General features: G+C 51.7%; 1 long non-coding RNA gene across 1 annotated transcript; it reads left to right on the top strand.

Annotated features, from left to right (window-relative positions):
* The first annotated feature begins 19396 nt into the window (after positions 1-19396).
* LOC117860313 (uncharacterized) lies at positions 19397-21123 on the top strand. Its single transcript, XR_004641448.2, has 2 exons — positions 19397-20408; positions 20563-21123. It is a non-coding gene; the product is annotated as an uncharacterized lncRNA (long non-coding RNA).

Here is a 21123-nt window from a genome sequence, read left to right as displayed (position 1 = left end):
GTACTGCACCAAGTAGCCCAGCCAAGCTGATCAACCCGTCGCGGTCCGCTGCAAGCCTAGTTCTCCCACGATGTCGGTGCCGCAAGCGCCGTCTTCCGACGCAGTCCCACGCTGCTCTGACCGTTGCCGAGCAACGCTAGTCGCCGCGGTCCGCTGCAAGTAGCCAAGTCGACAACCATGCAACACCCCCTGATCGCCGCCATATCTGCGAATGCCTCCACATGGCCTCGGCAACACCCGTCTGACTTTCCACGCGACAGGAATGTCGCCACTAGTTGCGGCCACCCTTGACAAATGGATCAACAATGACACGAATCGAGATGGGTCTCTAGAGATGACACCTCCAAGAGGGCACAACGCCAATGGCATTGCCGTCGCTCGTCCAGGGTTTGGATAGGATTTTCACCCAGAGGACCCCGTGCAGCAAGGTTGTAGCTCAGATATGACGCCCCCAACGGGGAGAACGACACCCTAGGGCGCCGCTGTCATCTCCGCCAACAAACACCGGCGAGAGCTTTCGCCTGGAGCATCCCAACCCTCACTGCACACTCATGACTCGGCACTCCCAAACCATCATCACAGCAGCCCATCTGGGGCAGCGTCACCGTCGCCATCGCACATCCACACACCACGCTGCCATGCCTCCACCTCCGCTTGCTCGCCGCCACGTCTCCATGCAGCACACCGAACCCCCACACCTCGCAGCCTCCTCCACACCGTGCGAGCCCCCACCAAAGCTCAGCCGCCTTCATCTTTCGTCGCCGCCTCCGCAACTCCTCAAACCGAGGAGAGGTGGCACGACGACACCCTCATCCCCACCTCAATGCCGCCAGCGCGCCCTGCGCCAGGTGTCCTTGCCACGCCTCCATGGCATTGTTGAGACACCTTGCATAGGCCACCCCAGCTGCTGTTGGAGGTATGCCCTAGAGGCAATCATAGAGATGATGATATTCCATTTGTATCCATGATTTATATTGTGTTCCTTGAATATCCATTAAAGGCTACTTGAATTGATTTGCAATTATGTGAATTGTATGTGAAACTCTTTACTTGTATGGTTATTCTAAAGTTGTCCCTAGTCGGAGTTCATGTGAGGACACACATGAATATTAGACTAGCACATGTATTAGTTGATGACTATGTTTCACAAGTCATGGATATGGAGATGTTGAACTAATAATGTGGGCACATGTGGAGACATGTGCTAGGACTGACCCAACACAAGAAGTAGTTTTCTCTTTACACAACATATACGCTTTGTCCTTAGACCTGAGATTGTCGCATGTACTCAAGATATGGATCGACTTACTTAGGGGCTATTAAACGCTACGCCGTAACAGGGTAGTTATAAAGGTAGCTTTCGGGTTTGTCAAGAAGCATGCTATGAGACATGGTCAATCAAGATGGGATTTGCCCCTTGTCGGGCATACACCCCAGGTCCGCGAGTAGGCCTTGGACGGCCCACCAAGGGACGTACTCGGACAAGGTCAGAACAAGGATGGGCGTATCCTACTCGGACTAGTCAAGTATGTTTATGGAAAACTACTCGGGCCATTACCGAGCAGAACTCTGTAATAGTACCCGACTAGGACCCAGACTTCTAACCCTGCCCTCCCGTGTATATAAGGGCGGGCAGGGACCCCCCTCAAAGACAGACCTCGACACCTCAACACACGAGGACAACTCCAGTTGATCAAATACAAACCAACACACAGGACGCAGGGTATTATGCGATGTAGCGGCCTGAACCTGTCTAAATCGTGTTCCTTGCATCACCATTGATTCCTTGATTTTGATGACCCTTACCGCATAAAAGACCACCTAGGGTATCCCCTTGGCAAGTTGCCGGTCTAAAACACCGACAGCTGGCGCGCCAGGTAGGAGGACTCGTCGAGTTTCTCAGCGCGAACTCAATGGCAAAGGTCGTCATCAGGCCCGTCTTCTTCATCGAAGTCGGCGCCACCTTCATTTTCGGATCCTAGCTTTGCATCGCCGAAGGCTCAGGATCGTTCCGGCGCCAGATCGTCAATGTTCAGGAGAAGAAACTAGAAAATCTGATCAGAAAAAATCAAGATTTCAAAGTCGACGAGTTCAAGTTCGACTACGCATCGGATTCGACTTCGCCTCGGACTACTCCAACCTTCTGCTCAGGGGTCGGGTGCACCCAACCCCAGGACTCAGGGTCGGGCGAGGCAGAATTCCACCCTCAAAGGGGCGGGCGCATCCGACCCCAGGACTCAGGGTCGGGCGAGGCGGAGTTTCACCCCTCGGGGTCGGGCGAAGCGGAGCTACTCCCCCAAAGGGTCGGGCTTAGCCGACCCCAGGACGCAGGGTCGGACTCGCCTCGGGCTCGTCGGTCCCAGCCAGCGTCCAAGTCGGTTTCGACTTCAAAGCGGTTCCCGCACAGACTCCGCAATGCAACCAAAGTCCAAAGTTTCCTTACTCGAACCCGATTCAAACTCGGGCATGACGAAGACGTCGACTCCGACTCGTCCTATTCACCAGAGATATCATTATCTGGTCCAGCCCAAGGATTGGTAATAACTTCGACATCACAAGGCAGATTCATCCACTGGCCGGGATTGCGACCATCTCTTCTCGACCATGACTACGACTCGCGCCTCGTCACCCATATAGACAACCTACCATATCAAGAAGGCGTTCCACTCACTTCCAACCGCAAGGAAAGTTCCACAGAGATTGCAATATCAAGCTCTGGAAGCTACTACCCGGAAAGGGAGATACTTGCTATTACTCAGAATAACAACCCGGGTACTAACTAGAACAGGACCCCCAGGCGATTAGCACAAATCGACAACATCTCCGAAGATGAGTCTACAGCTGACGCCCCTCACGATGAAACCTCCGAGCAGCGCAACCAAATAAGGGCACGCAATGCTACTCGAGCCGAGCGACAACAGTTGATAGCTACAAATATTCCCATCACAAATCTTGAAAGGGCTTTCAACGCAGTCCAGGTTCAAAAGCACAATACTCCACTCGCGGCTATCGCCTCGATCAACCTTTTAACAACATTGATGCCTCAAGATAAGGATAACGCAGCCATAGCTCAACTCCTGCAGCGCGGCAATGGACTGATCGCACAACTCGCGGAGCAAGCTTACAAGCTACTCGACAAAGAATCACCAATCTCGTCTGTTCCTCGTATCACATCTCATTAGGAAGGTAGCAGGGGAGCTGCAAACAATAACACTGCCCCACGAAACGATAACGCAGTCAACCAACCTCGGCAACACAGCCATGGTCCAAGCAAGCATAAGGCCCCTGCTCGACATAAGGATGTTGGTGAGGTCAGCTACACCAACTCGGTTAAAAACATCCGCCCTACTCGGAAGAACCACGAAATGTCCAACTTCAGTGATTTGCGAGAAATTCTCAACAGTCGGCGCGAACGGGAAGTCGACAGCTACAACCATTTTCCTGCTTTCACAAACCGGGTAATGAAAACAAAATTACCTGATAAGTTCAAGCCAACTGGAATCACCAAGTATGATGGCAAGCAAGACCCAATTCAATGGCTACGATGTTACTCCCTAGCCGTCCAAGCAGCCGGGGGCAATAACAACACCAAAGTTATCCATTTCCCTATATGCATGGAACCCGCACCACTGACCTGGTTTGAGTCACTCAAACCCAAGTCCATTGACTCTTGGGCAGACTTGACAAAGGCTTTCACCAACAAATTCGCCGGCTCCATGGCTAGACCAGGCAACAAGATCGACTTAAGTCAAATTAAGCAAAAAGAAGGCGAGACCCTACGCGACTATCTGCGATGGTTCTTCGAAAAGAAGGCTACCATAGTTGACATCTCCGAAACAGATGTCATTGAGTGCTTCCAGAATGGACTCTATAATCAACGAACGTACCAAGACTTCGGTCGCCGACGACCAACTGATGTCAAAGAACTCAAAGTCATGGGGCAACAGTGGGCGGATGAAGAAGACAACGAGCGAGAACGGTTCGGCTCCCACCATAACCGCGAATGCAACAACAACCAAAACAATGACCCAGATAGAACTCGGCATAACGATGCTCGGAACACCTATTCGAGTAACCACAATCGCAAAAGGAGGCCCGACAACACTGTTGCCGCCATGACCAACTCCGGGAAAAAGGGACACCGCAAAAACGATGAAGGATCAACCTTCACTGAGCTACTCAAAAAGCAGTGCCCATGGCATCCGACTAGAAAGCACTCGGCGATACACTGCTACAGCATGCGCCGAGTCATGCAAGTCTTACCCGCACCACCACCCCCTGAAGAGTACACCAAGAATAGAGATAAGGGTAAGAATAAAGCCTGCAATGACGAAGATGAGGAAGGCGACTTCCAGATAGCCTCAAAAACCGTCAACATCATTTTCGGCGGTATCCCAGGCATTGCATCCAAGCGAGCCAACAAAATCGTACTTAGGGAGATCATGGCCATCGAACCAACGGACCCTACACCGTTAAAATGGTCAGAAGTTCCAATTTCTTTCATCAGAAAGGATCAATGGACAAAATTTTCAGAACCAAGCCGTTTCCCACTAGTCCTGGATCCAGTTGTGGCAGGATCATAGTTAACCAAAGTACTCATCGACGGCGGAAGTGGCCTCAACGTTATCTTCGCCCAGACATTAAGGAAGATGTGCCTCGACGTTACTGAAATGCTTACCCCAACGGATTCACCTTTCTACGGCATCATGCCTGGAAACGCGGCTATACCACTAGGACAAGTTATCCTTCCAGTCACCTTCGGCACTAAAGAACATTATCGTACCGAGTACATCAGATTCGAAGTCGCAGACTTTGAGACATCTTACCATGCTATACTCGGACGGCCAGCACTCGCCAAGTTCATGGCCATACCACATTATGTATACCTGGTACTCAAAATGCCAGGCCCCAAGGGGGAGCTCACGCTACGAGGAGATCTACGACGATCCTACGAATGTGACACTGAAGCTGTGGAAATTGCTGCGACTACTCAAGCACCCAGTCTCACACAACAAGTCTTTACAGCTTCAAAGAAGCTCAATCCAACCGAACTAGAGATCCCGGAAAACAAGTCGGGGTACACAAAGGTGAAACCTACCAGTGAGCAAGACTTCAAATCAGTTGATCTCCAGACAGGTGATCCTTCCAAGACAGCCCTGATCGGAACAGGGCTAGATCCTAAATAGGAATCCACGCTCGTCAGTTTCCTTCGGGCTAACCATGATATCTTCGGTTGGAAACCGGATGACATGCTAGGTGTGCCCAAGGAACTGATTGAGCATTCTCTCAATGTCAATCCCAAAGCTACTCCAAAACGGCAACGACTACGCCGGTTCGCTCAGGACAGACGAGAAGCAATCAAAAAAGAGTTAGCCAAGTTACTCGCGGCAGGGTTCATCAAAGAAGTCTTTCATCCTGACTGGCTCGTCAATCCTGTGCTTGTTCATAAGAAAAACAATGAATGGAGAATGTGTGTTAACTACACCGACCTCAACAAACACTGCCCAAAAGACCCTTTCGCGCCACCCAGGATCGATCAGGTGGTTGACTCCACCGCTGGGTGCGCTTTGCTGTGCTTTCTCGACTGCTACTCCGGCTATCACCAGATAAGCCTCAAAGAAGAAGATCAAGCCAAAACAACGTTCATCACGCCCTTCGGAGCTTTCTGCTACAAAACAATGTCCTTCGGACTAAAAAATGCAGGAGCAACTTATCAAAGGGCTATACAGATGTGCTTCGAAAGGTAACTTCACCGCAATGTCGAAGCTTATGTCGACGACGTCGTCGTCAAAACAAAAAACCGGGAGGAACTCATTGGTGACTTGAAGGAAACTTTCTCTAGTCTCCGCGCTTTCCGATGGAAACTCAATCCTACTAAGTGCATCTTTGGAGTAGCTTCCGGTAAGCTACTCGGGTTCATCATTAGCCATCACGGCATTGAGGCCAACCCAGAAAAGATATCTGCCATCATAAACATGCAGGCACCAGCCAGCATTAAGGATGTGCAGAAACTCACAGGCTGCATGGCCGCTCTCAACCGGTTCATCTCGAGACTTGGAGAACAGGGACTACCCTTCTTCAAGCTTCTCAAACGCCAGGACAAGTTCAAATGGACGGAAGAGGAATATGAGGCACTAACACAACTCAAAGACTTTTTGTCAATGCCTCCTGTACTCACCGCTCCTTCTCCGAATGAAGACTTGCTCCTATACATCTCAGCTACTACTCATGTCATCAGCACGGCAATAGTAGTCGAACGGTCTGAACCGGGCCACGCTTACAAGGTCCAACGACCTGTCTACTTCGTCAGCGAAGTACTCTCGGACTCCAAAAGTCAGTATTCACCGATACAAAAGCTCTTATACGCTATTTTGCTCACCTTCTGGAAGCTGCGCCATTACTTCCAAGAGCACAACATCACAGTCATCTCCGACTTCCCGCTCGGCGAAATTCTCCACAACAGAGATGCCATGGGCAGAATCTCCAAATGGGCAGTTGAACTCGGAGCTCTCACGTTGAACTTCAAGCCAAGGACAGCCATCAAGTCTCAGGCTTTGGTCGACTTCATAGCTGAATAGCCTGAAAATCAAGTTCCAACACCAGTCGAACGACCAGAACATTGGGTAATGTACTTTGACGGATCCCTCAAACTTGAAAGAGCCGACGCAGGCGTATTACTCATCTCCCTCAGGGGAGACCAGCTCAAGTACGTGCTACAAATATTCTGGGAAGCATCTAATAACGAAGCCGAGTACGAAGCACTGCTACACGGCCTTCGTCTTGCAATCTCCCTCGGCATCAAACGAATACCGGTTTACGGCGACTCTCTAGTCGTTATAAACCAAGTCAATGACGAGTGGGACCGGAACAAGGACAACATGGACGCTTACTGCAAAGAAGTCCGTAAACTGGAAAACAAGTTCTCAGGCTTGGAATTTCATCACATCGTCCGCGACAACAACGTTGCCGCCGACGTTTTATCCAAAATGGGCTCAACTCGTGCTGAAGTTCCAGTAGAAATTTTCGTACACGAGCTGTGCAAGCCGTCCATACCTGAACAAGTCACACCGCTAGTAGTCCCAACTGCTGGTGTCTCCCGAGAAATCATGATGATAGAGGTCGACTGGAGGACGCCCTTCATCGACTACATCAAATATCACCAGTTACCATCCGACAAGAATAAGGCTGAGCAAATCTCCCGGCGAGTAAAAAATTACGTTCTAGTCGGAGACAAGCTCTATAGGAAAGGTGCATCGTCTGGAGTACTCATGAAGTGCGTCACCAGAGAAGATGGCCAAGAAATCCTAGAAGAGATTCACAGAGGAATCTGTGGCAACCACGCCTTTTCGAGGGTACTAGTTGGCAAGGCTTTCAGAGCAGGCTTCTAGTGGCCAATGGCTTTGGCCGACGCCAAACAACTAGTTCAGAAATGCAAAGGTTGTCAATTCTTCACAAAACAGCAACATGTACCGGCTTACAAGCTAGTCACAATACCTCCAACATGGCCGTTTGCCTGCTGGGGGCTCGACATGATAGGTCCGTTACCAACTGCGCCACGGGGATTCAACATAGTACTTGTGGCAATCGACAAATTCACCAAATGGATCGAGGTCAAACCGGTCACTTGCCCCAAGGAAGACCGGGTCCTCAACTTCTTGGATGAAATCGTACACCGCTACGGTTTTCCCAATAGGATTATCACAGACCTAGGTTCAAACTTCAATAATCACGACTTTTGGGAATATTGCGAGAACAGCGGCATCGACGTCCGCTGTGTCTCGGTCGCTCACCCGCGCGCCAACGGACAAGTTGAGCATGCTAATGGCATGATACTCGATACCCTAAAGACAAGACTACATGACGTTGGCAACATCAGAGGTGGCAAATGGCTCAAAGATTTACCAAATGCTTTGTGGGGCCTCCGTACCCAACCGTGCAAGACTACGGGGCTATCACCCTATTTCCTGGTATATGGCTCGGAAGCCATATTATCCGCTGACATCATGTGGCAATCACCATCCGTTGAACAATACGATGAAGAACTGGCAATAGAAACACGGCGATCAGATATAGACAGTCTAGAAGAAACAAGATGCGCAGCACTAGTGCAATCTGCCAGATACCTTGACGGTTTAAGGCGTTACCACGACCGCAACGTCAAGGAAAGATCTTTTAACTCGGGCGATATGATCCTTAAGCATATCCAAGACACGTCAGGGTTGCATAAACTCAATTCACCATGGGAAGGTCCTTACATCGTATCAAAGGTTACGGGACCTGGATCTTACAGACTCCAAGAGCTCTCAGGAGAATAAGTACCAAACTCTTGAAATATAGAACATCTCTGTCGCTATTACCTACAACAGCATCTGATTAATCGCTTCAAAGCAATCACTCATAATGACTACTCGAGCTAACTGCCCGACTACCGACCTCAAGATATCTCAGCTTTGACAAGAGTTATCAACTCAACAAGGATCGTTGCCCTGGTACAAAATCCCCGTATCAATATTTCTTACTGAAACAAGGATACATCAAGTTACATACGAGTACAAGTACTCGAAATACACAAAGACTACAAGCAACTGCCTACTGGCGGGCTACATTTAAGCCTCAGGCTTTTACTATATCACAAGGCCACTCAGGTCTGCCGACTACAACGGGAAGGGCCCACACGCAAGGAAGCTGCGCAAAATGCAGCCATATCCAGGTCCTCTACCCAAGGCAATGCCAGGAACTCCAGCATTGCCACTGCCTTGACAGCGGCAATGATGAATCCGGCACGACGCGCCCAGAGGGAACCAAGGCTGCTCTTTTGCTAGCCTTGCGGAGCCAATCCAATCTACGGCTACACCTCCACCTCTCAGAGAGCGGGATGAAGACCGCGACACTCATCACCCATCACTCGCGAGTTCCAGCGCGTACTCCGCTGGATCACGAGCTGCAAGATGAGGCGTGCGACGAAACCTCCTATGAGGATTCTTCTAGCATCGCGGCTATCCCTATGAGGGCAGGAGTCTGTGGAGGGAAGGTGGCCTCAATCTACGAGGAATCTTCTAGCACCGGTGCACTCTTTGATGGCTCTCTACACTCAAACAGAAGCAACCGAAGGCAATCCATCGCTACTCAGGAACTTGGTTTGGTTCACTCACCAGATGGCTCTATTTATAGCCGAAAGCCACAACTACCACCTGCCCAAGAGTTACTATGAACCCGTGATCAATGAGTCTGACAACTCCTGACTCTGCCCACGTGACGGTACTTATTCCACAATGGACAAAAGAGTACAGCACACTCGTGCATCCACAAAGGACAAAGGAGTACAATACACCCGTGTCCCTCAAAAGACGAGTACTCGACAGCATTACGACTACTCGACACTCGGAACTACTCCAAGCCAATCGTGGCCTACACTCTCACAATTATCTCGGGGGCTTGGACTACTCCGATCATTTGCTCAAGGGCCAGGCGCACCCGACCCCAGGACTCAGAGACGGGCGAGGCGGAGTTTCCCCCCTCGGGGTCGGGCGAGGCGGAGCTCCTCCCCCAAAAGGTCAGGCTCACCCGACCCCAGGACTTAGGGTCGGACGAAGCGGAGTTTCCCCCCTCTAGCGGTCAGGCGAAGCGGAGTTTTCCTGAAAAGGTCAGGCTCAGCCGACCCTGGGATTTTGGGTCAGCCAGCGCGGAGTAAAACTACTCTTCACAAGACAATCACAAGCAATGGACAAGTACTCATTTATCAAAAGTATCATTCAAAATACTCGACACAAATACAAGAGTACATACAAAGCTCAAGGCTCTTCTAAAGAGACGAACTCCGACATCTTCGATGCAATAGGCTCCGCCTCCTCGAGGTACTACGCATATGCTTCTTCTGTGCAGTTGCGAGCCACGCCATCACCAGCTGCCGCCAAGTCTGCCCTCGGATAGTAGGACTTCACAACTACCAGGACCTGTTTGCAAATAGTCTTGCAAAGTCCAGCCACTCAACTCGGGGCAGCCTTCAATCGCTCGACTAGTGATTGCGGCCCTGCGCCTTCTTCCACGGGGGCTATGGCGTTCACCAAGTCTTCAGCTGCTATATACAGCTCTTGGAGTTTGCCCCGAAGTCTTCCCATGGTCTGGGCATGATCTCTGCATGCCACCATGGCCATGGCAAGCATCACGCCATTTTGCATCTTTCGGTCCCGCTGATGTTCGCAAGCAGCCTGTGCTTCCGTCAGCGCAGCCCGAAGATGTTTGGCTTCATCCGCCACTTGGTCGTGCGCGTTTCTCCAGTCAAGAACTTGGCTCCTTGCAGCCGCCTCTTGCTTCTTGAGATCTACAAGTCAACAAGTTCAATCACAGCCGACTACAGTTGGGCATACTCAGAGTAGGCAAAATACTTACCCTGATACTTCTTGTTCAGCAACTTGTAGCGGCTCTCCAGTTTTTGCTGTAGAACCGCATGATCCGTGCGTTCCACGGCAAAAGAATTCACCCCAACTTCATGAACCCTCAGAGCTTCTGACAGTCGGGCACATTCCTGCTCCAGTTGATGACTTCGTTCCTGAAAAAGTCCAAGTATGGAATGGTGAGTTTAAAGCCTCACAACTACTCGGTACATGCGACAACTCAACAAGGAAATCTACCTAGAAGCCCCGAAAAACATCGATGGCCCTCTGGAACTCCAAGTCAGAGGGCAGACTAAGTACTGGTCTTTGGGTACTCTCCGTAAGATGAGGAATCGTACCCAGAGTGGCACCTACAACATTTATCATGTCAGCTACCTGCTATGACTACAATAAAAAGACTGTAGAGACATACCTGGAGCAGTCGCTTGTTTGGCTTTTTCAACACCAACTACGGCTAGCGATCCGCCAGTAGATGTTGATAAGGCAGCACTTCCTGAGCCCGATGCAACGGCGGGAACTTCCACCGAACGAATGACATCTTGAAGCATCGACATAGTAGCTCCAAGATGACCGGCGTCAACTCCGGGCACCTCCTCAACTATTAACCTCCAAACGAACAGAAATTGTAGTCGAGGGATCCGGCTCTACCCCTGTTTCTACAGGGATAGTTTCCTCTGCATCTCTGCACCAAAATGCATCACTACGTGATTTCAAGCCAACTCAAAGTCATTCAAGCAGACAAGAAAGCTCACCGGGTTGAACGTGGCGGCAATCGCACACGTTTCTTCTCGGCGACAGGTGGCCGAGTACTGGGCGCCGTGGGAACAGCTACCGGCTCTGTCTTCTCGCCAAGGCCTATAAAGCCAAAGTAAAAACTACAGTACCACTCAAACAAATACAATCGGAAGGGACAATGCTTACCACTGGCGATCACATTGGACAGCAAAGTACCAGTAGCAAGTACTGGCGACACCTCCTTTGCAACACCCGCAACTCCAGCAGGCAGCCTCAGAACCACCTGGTCGACAATGGGCGGCATGACAGCCGATGGAGTTGGCGCGGATAGCTCGGGGGCTACTCCAGTTTCTGTCGATGGCACCTTCTCCGGCACCATGTCAACAGATACATTACCGACTTCTGGGTCGGTCACGGCCATTTCTTCAGAAACAGCCTCATCATCACCAAGCACCATATCTACAGCCTTTACGAACAAGACAAAATTCGTCGCATCAACAGCAAGTTCAAATTCATCAGCCACGGATACATTCACGACTACATACCTTGGTACCCCGAGACTTCTCAGGGGTTGAAGCAGACTTAGCCGCAGACATCTTGCGGACTACTCTGCGTCTCTTGACAGGAGGAGAGGCCTCGTCCTCCGACTCCTCAGCAACAGCTTCTGACTCTTCTTCCGACTGTGCCAAGTAGCTGGCAAGAACTCGAGACTACAAACAACAAGTCGGTATCAACAAACAAATATCAAGGGTCAAAAGAGAACAAATCAGGTGCAAAAGACATACCACTTCTGGCTCATACCAGGAGTCATACTGACGAAGGGCCGCAGGGATTACTGGTACTCCTTGATAGTTCCTGAAGAACTTGGCCAGGAGCGCCTCTACGTCATCATCGGATATATCCTCATCGGACATACGCGATGGATCCTTAAGACCTGCATACTCACTTCCCGAGTGAGCACGTTGTTGAAGTGGCTGGACCCTTCTCTTCAGGAAGCTAGCTGCCACATTGATTCCAGTCAGACCGAGTGCCTTCAACTCGGTAATCTGTTGCATCAAGTGCTCAAGTTCCGGGGTGTCTTCGGGTTCGCTCACCCAGTTCTCTGCATGCTTGGGCGCGTGACCAGTCACCACAGGCAAGCGAGGTTCATGGTTCCCGATATAGAACCACCTCTCCTTCCATTCACCAAGCGAATCCGTCAAGTTATACTCAATGTATGCGCCCGAGTTCCTGAGTTGGAACCCGGCACCTCCGAAGACTTCCGTCCTTTGGGCACTCGGCTGAGGCTTACAACGGAACAACTTCCTAAACAACTCGAGACTCGGAGGAACTCCCAAATACACTTCGCAGAGGTGTACGAAAATCGACATATGCAGTACACCATTGGGGTTCAAATGCACGAGTTGAAGCTTATAGTACTCAAGAATACCTCTGAAGAAGTCGGATGTAGGCACCGCCAACCCCCTTTCCACAAAATGCGCGAGCATCACTGTCTCGCCTGGATGTTCCTCAAATTGCCACGCATTGGGAAACGCGGGGCGCCACTCAAGAATCTCCTTCGGCTCCAGGAGCCTTGCGTCGACTAGTGCTTCGACCGCTTCCTCCTTCATCACCGAATGTTGCCACGTTGCCCCAGGTGGTGGCGGCGCAGTCTGGTTCATCGGCCCCACCTTCGGCGCCGGCAGCACCAGCTCCTTCCCCTTCTTGGATTTCGCCTTGCCCGTCGCCGGAGCCTTACCCTGGATCTTCTCGGGTTTCTTGCCCATCATCTTGGTGCGCATCCGCCGATTTCAACCTCAACAAAAGCCACTCACTCTCGGATCTTTCTCAAAGGGGGGCAATGGCGGCAGTGGTACTTGGCAATTGCGGCGGCGCAAGCGTGGAGCAGAGGCACAGGGGAGGAAGAAAAATAGATCTGATTACTGCAGGGGGTAAACCTAACCGAAAGGGGGCCCTCCAGTTTTATTTCCGCCACCTCCGGTTTCCATGCGCAACGGATAGATTTATTGCAGATTAATCACCTTTAACACTCAACGGCTACTCTTTTCAATGGACTGCTGACCACTTCAACGACAGAGATCGCCCAAGTGCTCGGGGGCTGCGGGTACCGTACCCGTTGGTCAGTTTTTTCTTTTTTTTCCAAGATCTCCAAGGGTAAAATGGACAAAAGCTGGTTTGACCCTAAGCCGGACTCTTCGACTCAACCTAAGGCTCGGGGGCTACTCCATATGGAGTGCGATTGACATCGCACTACCATATAAAATTACTCGAGACGAAAACAACTCGAAGGAGCAAAAAAAGTACCTTCCAGCCACGCGACAGTACTCGAACACTTCAGTCTGCAACCTCTACGACTGGCTACTCGGATAGTGCCCGCAGTGCCCAAGACTGTGGCGCACGACTACAAAGTACTCGGGGGCTTGTCGGGTATACACCCCAGGTCCGCGAGTAGGCCTTGGACGGCCCACCAAGGGACGTACTCGGACAAGGTCAGAACAAGGATGGGCGTATCCTACTCGGACTAGTCAAGTATGTTTATGGAAAACTACTCGGGCCATTACCGAGCAGAACTCTGTAATAGTACCCGACTAGGACCCAGACTTCTAACCCTGCCCTCCCGTGTATATAAGGGCGGGCAGGGACCACCCTCAAAGACAGACCTCGACACCTCAACACACGAGGACAACTCCAGTTGATCAAATACAAACCAACACACAGGACGTAGGGTATTACGCGATCTAGCGGCCCGAACCTGTCTAAATCGAGTGGGATTAGGTTTAGAAGTACTAATGGGCCTCGAAACTAGAGGCCCATTAGGAACCTCTATAAATAGAGGGGTAGGGGCGCCCTAGGGTTCACACCTTTTGGCGAACACATCTGCTGCGCCTCCCACGCCCTCGTCTGTTGCAACTCACGGACCTAGCAGTCCGGCTTGCCACGCTTCCTCCCTGCACGTGTGGATACCTTAGAGGTGTTGCGCCTGCAGCACTTGGACGAGCCACCGACGAGCTACGACGAGCCGCCGACGAGCCGCCGACGAGCCATGACGAGCCGATGACGAGCCACGACATGAGGGCGATCTTTGCTGCACGTGGACGAGCTGCTGAGGAGCTGCTGGACGTCGACGTGATCGAATACGTATGACTACGCTGATCGACTTCACTGCATCAACGCGAATCTACATCTTCCGCATCATTGCGTCGAGTGGTAATCCCGTGATCCTTATACGGCAGTTTTCCTAGTTTACGCGGTAAAAAATTTTGATTTGCGCTAGTGTAGCCTACCTCGTATTCCTTCAGTGGTATCAGAGCTGTAGCTATTTAGTTTTGGATTCAGGATGTGTGCATATGGAGATATGCGAGTTTTCAGTTTGATCTATGTCCTGGTTTCGTGTTCTTGCTGCAATGGTTGTGTAACGACATACTCCTACCGGTCGGATTTCCGCCATCGGAGTTAAGTGATACACGTAATGTCAGTTGCAGCGAGCGAAGATCAATGTGATTGGTAGAATCGAAATCCAGGTTCATACGCCAGGCGCATGAGATGTGCAATAGTAGATTGGATCTACTACCGGGTCGGAATTTTGTCGTGTGCGTGTGCTTCGGTAAATCAGCCTTGTTTGCTAGCAGTGATGCTAAATCTCACTAGTAGACTTGTTAGTTGTGGATCTTGAATCACTAAGTATCAATAGAGGGATATTGATTTTAGTGGGAGTAGATTCTGTTAAAATAGTTTAATGTGATTTGCTCTATCATGGATACGTTTGTCTTAGTGTATTTTGCATTACTTTTGTTGTAGATTAAATGGCACCTAGCAGCACTACACCGTTTGCTTTGCGTTCGGTCCTTGAGAAGGACAAGTTGAATGGAACAAACTACTCGGATTGGATCCGTAACCTGCGAATTGTTCTCAGGGCTGAGAAAAAGGAAGTTGTTCTAAACAACCAACTACCAGAACAAACTGCTGATGATGCACCTGCTGCTGCTAAGAATGCTTACAAGAAAGCATGTGATGCTAACCTCGAAGTAAGCTGCCTTATACTTGCTTGCATGGAACCCGAGCTGCAGATGCAGTTCGAAACAAACCATGAGGCGCACGATATGATCGTGGCACTTAGAGACATGTTCCAAACACAGGCCAGGACTGAAAGGTTCAATGTGTCTAAGGCCTTTGTGGAGAGCAAGCTAGCAGAAGGCGCAGCAGTAGGACCACACGTAATCAAGATGGTTGGTTACACTCAACGGTTGGAGAAGTTGGGCTTCCCACTGAGCCAAGAGTTGGCCACTGATTTCATTCTTTCGTCTCTTCCGCCTAGCTATGGGAACTTCATCTCGAACTACCATATGCATGGGACGGAGAAGGGTCTGAATGAGCTGTGTGGCATGCTTAAAACAGCAGAGGCTGACATCAAGAAAAGCGCTAGTAGCAGCCATGTGATGGCCATACAGAACAAGCCTAGCTTTAAGAAGAAGGGCAATTCTTGAAAGAAGAAGGGCAAGGCTGGAACGTCCAAGCCAAACCCAGCGCCAAGGTTAAAGCTGGACCTGGACCTGCTCCAGACAAAGAGTGCTTTTACTGTCATGAACTTGGTCACTAGAAGAGAAATTGCAAGCAGTACCTAGCTTCGTCAAAAAATAGCGGAAGTAAGAGTACTTCCACCTCAGGTACGCTTGTTATTAATGTTATAGACAACATGTTTCTCGCTGATACAATTATTAATTCTTGGGTATTTGATACCGGATCGGTTGCTCATATTTGCAATTCGATGCAGGGAATGATAAGAAGTAGAAGCGTGGAAAGAGGAGAAGTTGATTTCCGCGTGGGCAATAATGCAAGAGTTGCTACGTTGACCATCGGGACGATGCAACTCCACCTCCCGTCAGGGTTTAGGGTTGTACTTGTATGGTTATTCTAAAGTTGTCCCTAGTCGGAGTTCATGTGAGGACACACATGAATATTAGACTAGCACATGTATTAGTTGATGACTATGTTTCACAAGTCATGGACATGGAGATGTTGAACTAATAATGTGGGCACATGTGGAGACATGTGCTAGGACTGACCCAACACGAGAAGTAGTTTTTTCTTTACACAACATATACACTTTGTCCTTAGACCTGAGATTGTCGCATGTACTCAAGATGTGGATCGACTTACTTAGGGGCTGTCAAACGCTACGCCGTAACAGGGTAGTTATAAAGGTAGCTTTCAGGTTTGTCAAGAAGCATGCTATGAGACATGGTCAATCAAGATGGGATTTGCCCCTCTCTGATTGAGAGTGATATCTCTGGGCCCCTCGAGTGATCGGATCCAAAAATGCATGACCATGCTACGTACGGTTAAGAGTTAACCTACAAAGAGATTCCGAATCATAGGATCGAGAAAGAGCGGTCGGCTTTAAGCTAGACCAAATATCGTGAGGCAAAGGGAATAGCATGTATATAATGTTGTGATGGTTCGTCTGATATGATCTTCGTGTGCGTATAGGAGTTGGCATGTCTTGCTAGAGGCCGCTACCGACTATTGGGCCAAGTAGGAGTACTCGGGCCATGTCTATACGTATCCGAACCCATAGGGTCACACACTTAAGGGGCTGGAAGTCCAATTCGGATCTGATCCGAGTTGGATTAGGTTTAGAAGTACTAATAGGCCTCGGACCTAGAGGCCCATTAGGAACCTCTATAAATAGAGGGGTGGGGGCGTCCTAGGGTTAACACCTTTTGGCGAACACATCTGCTGCGCCTCCCACGCCCTCGCCTGTTGCAACTTACGGACCTAGCAGTGCGGCTTGCGACGCTTCCTCCCTGCACGTGTGGATACCTTGGAGGTGTTGCACCTACAGCACTTGGACGAGACACCAACGAGCTACGACGAGCCGCCGAAGAGCCACGATGAGCCGACGACGAGCCGCGGCACGAGAGCGATCTTGCTGCATGTGGATGAGCTACTAAGGAGCTGCTGGACGTCGACGTGATCGACTACGTACGACTACGCTGATCGACTTCGCTGCATCGACGCGAATCTACATCTTCCGCATCATTGCGTCGAGTGGTAATCCCGTGATCCTTATACGGCAGTTTTCCTGGTTTACGCGGTAGAAAATTTTGATTTGTGCTAGTGTAGCCTACCTCGTATTCCTTCAGCTGCGGCACCACGCTGCCATCGTTGAAGGCATAGAAGCTGTCGTGTCCCGACCTGTCCCTCACCCCACTTGGCCGCCATCGCGCAGCCACACGCCGGACTGGCCGCCCTCCATCCGCCACTGTTGGCCGGTCCACTCATTCCCCCGCGTGGCACTACCTCGTCTCCGCGCCCGGGGCCGGCCTCCGTGAGCCGCGCCGCTCTCAACCCTTCGTGGGCGCACCCACCACGGGTCCGGCGCGCCAGCGCCATCGCCCACGCGCGCGCCCTACCATGCTGCCTCCAGCCATCGCAGCACAGCCATCCAGGACGGCCGCCATGCCGCTGTCGCCGTCGTCGTCCGCAGCACCACGCCCAATGCAGTCTCTTCCCGAGATCGGCGTCGGAGCGCCGCCAGTCAGACCACCCTGGCCGCCGCTTCTGCTGCAGCCACGTCATCCTCATCATCAGCCTCCTCCCAACCGTCCTTCCGGCACACCGGCACCACTTGCAGCTCCCCGCCATCGCCGCTCTCGTTGCTCGCCTCTACCAATGTCTTGGACCCCGGGAAGTGCTCCAGCAGCAGCACGTCCGGCTCCTCGGCTCCTCCACCGGTCGCGGCCTCCTCCTCGTCGACGCCAAGACGGCCTCCATGGCCGCAACCACAGCGACCACCTGCTTCCCTTCCGCCGCCGCCTGCCTCGCCACGCCGGGATGGGTCGGGGGTGGCGGATCCGAGCCTCTTACGGACGCATGTCGCGCCGCTCGCCCGAGGCCTTCGCAGGCCCGCCGCCCCCTTCTCTGCGCAGATCTGGTACCAGGATAGCCGGATCCGGCCACTAGGGTGCCAAATCTGCCACCCTTTGCCGCCACTGTCACCCCAGCCGGCGGAGCTACTCCTCACAGTCCCCATCCAGTACTGGCGCCCGCAACCCGAGCGAGGAAAGATGCCCCGCTGCTGTCCTAGGGGCCTGCGTGGGCTTCCAGCAGCCCCTCCGGCGGTGGCAGAGGAGGAGAGGAAGGGGGCGGCGGAGGCCGAGGGTGCAGGCGCCGCCCGTGTCGCTAGAGCGGGACGACGTGGGGCCTGCGAAGCGAAATGATTAGTAGCTCAATATATAAACGCTACTATGGTACTATCCATATTCCATCACACGGATTCATCACCTCTGCCATGCCTTGCCCTGGCTCTCCGCGTCCTTTTTGCGTGCTCCACAGCCTCCAGCTGAACATCTGGCCCCCATGTCCGCCACGCCATACCACGCCCAGCAACGGGCAGGCGGTGGGCAGTGTCCGCTGGGCCAACAATCGCCGTCTGTCCGAGCGCACAATGCTAGCGGACTGGTGCGTGCGCGGTGCGCCCGTGCTCGGCTGCCTGCACTGGGCGGGCGCACCGCGGACGAACGGAGGTGGCGGGCATGGGATGGAGAACTGGAGATGGGACCGATGGAGGTCTGGTTTGGTTCCTCTGACTTATGTTTAGCACCCGTCACATCGAATGTTTAGATACTAATTAGAAGTATTAAACGTAGACTATTTACAAAACCCATTACATAAGTGGAGGCTAAACGGCGAGACGAATCTATTAAGCCTAATTAGTCCATGATTTGACAATGTGGTGCTACAGTAAACATTTGCTAATGATGGATTAATTAGGTTAATAGATTCGTCTCGCCGTTTAGCCTCCACTTGTGTAATGGGTTTTGTAAATAGTCTACGTTTAATACTCATAATTAGTATTTAAATATTTGATTTGACACGTGTTAAAAATAAGCAAGGGAACCAAACTGACCGGTGGTGTGTGGTGGGGGGGGGGAGGTTGGGGGTAGCGTGGAGGCTGATTCGTACGGCGGTAGCTCGTTGTCAGGGATGCGGTAGCCGATAGGTCGATAGTCCATCATGGGTCATCTTTCCGGGGGAAAGCTACCGTGGAGTCTTGTTGCAGGAGACAGGACGAGAGGGTTGACGACTCAGGAAAGAGAAACAGGGAGATTCTCTTCGCGTCTCTCGGTCTGGGCGCACGGCTCGTCGCATGTTGCGTCGCTCCTCAGGGCGCAAGTCACCGCACGGTGGGGGTGGAACCGTGGAGGGGCCCGTTTGTAACCGCGATCACGGGAAGGGGCTAGCGAGCGAGAGGCCGAGAGCCGACGAGGGCGGGGCGCCGACGGCCACGCGCCCATGCCATGACGGCTTGGGCATCGAATCCAATCTGCCGGGTGTCTGAAAGCTCCCCTACTGCGTACTACTACGTGCGAGTTCAAGCTCACGTTATTGGTATCTGCTGCAGTTATTAAAAGTGCTAAGTTAAACCAGAGATTAGGGCACGATACAATCCACATACGGTCCTCGTCTTTTTGTTGCCACATCAGCTGAGGAGGTCTACGTGGACATCATTAAATGAAGAAAGAAGGAGTTGCCGTCGGTTCGTTCGTCTACGGCGCCAGCGCGTGCTCCGACGCAAGTCGATAGCACCGAAGCGCGCTGCAGGTGCCGCTCCCGCTCGTCGACAGCGACCGCGGATCGGATGCGTCGTGTGCTCCCGAGAGGCGGGACAGACCCGTGTGCTCCCGGCGCCCTCCGCCGCCGCGGCCGTCTCCGCGGTGGCGGCGCTGCTCGACTCCGCCGACGGGGACCTCCTCCCGTCCTCCCGCGAGTGCGCTGTCTCTGTTCTCGCCGGGGAGAGTTGGCGGCGTGGGACATCGGCTTCTTTGTGCAGGTCCCCTAGCAGCGGCAGCGGTCTGCTTCCCCTGTTCTTGGCAGCGCAAGCTGCCGATGGATGGTGCCGCAAGTACTGGGAGGGACCGATGGAGAAGGCCAAATCGAGCAGCAGCGGCGCAAGAACGGCTCCTCGGTGGAGGAGTAGAAGCGCTGGTCCCCTTCGGTCAAGTGCTTGTGCGTGCTCTTACCTACCGTAGGACCTCCGTCCCCGAAGCGAAGAAGGAGGAGCAGGCAACATCTTCCTCACTCCCTACTCCGGCTTGGGATCTGCAGTGGCGTGGGGGAGAACGGCGGAGGTAGCAGCGCTGGAGCCGGTCCACGCGAGCGACGCTGGTGCCCGTCCCTTCAGGCTCAGGAAATCTCCGGTGTGTTCACTCCATCGGCGACATCGCTTCACAAACAGCCCAGCCTGTACGTGGTGCCGTCGACATTGCTCGTCTGCAGGTACGTCAAGGGAGGAGCAGTGCAGGAAACGAGCCAGATAGAAGTAGAATCTGATACCATGGGCTTCTCTTTTAGATTTGAGTTCCATTCAGTAGCTCTTACAGGTCTCAAACTTCTGTATCTAATAGCTTTATGTATGATTTTTGCCTTTCAGGTACATAGAAAACAGAGGTACGAGGATGGTGGCGGTGATTGCTTAAGGAAAACTGGCAACATGGTGGAATTGTTGTGGGCTTTTTGATGCATTTTCTGCTTCAGATTTCAGAGAGATAGATGAAGGTGAAATGTAGTGTTTAGCTAGGCTCATGTGATGGTTTATTTAGTTCTTAACCATATAACTATATGACATCATTGATTTATTCTCTGCCCAATTGGTTATACAAGGGTATAGAAACAGAGGAGCAGATCCAAAAACGACTCAGAAGTGCTCGGGCTGAACTTGATCAGTCCAATTCACCAGGTCTCTTTGATCATCTTTTGGTAAATGATGACCTTGAAACTTGCTATGATAAGTATTATTGATTTGATACTCATCATTGCATGATTCTATCTTGTGAAGTTGATAATTGATACAGAAAAGGGCCTTGAGAAATATTTCTGCTGCCCTTCATGTTAGTACCATTTTGACAGTGCTCAACCATGAGAAATATTTCTGCTGTACCCATGTCATCATGGCAGTGTATCCGTATGAATGCAGAAGGCCATAGTTCATTTC

The sequence above is a fragment of the Setaria viridis genome, chromosome 6, assembly GCF_005286985.2.
Source record: "Setaria viridis chromosome 6, Setaria_viridis_v4.0, whole genome shotgun sequence".
In the NCBI taxonomy this organism is placed as follows: Eukaryota; Viridiplantae; Streptophyta; class Magnoliopsida; order Poales; family Poaceae; genus Setaria; species Setaria viridis.
The sequence above is the reverse complement of the archived record's forward strand: the minus strand, read 5'-3'. Positions and strand labels throughout refer to the sequence as shown.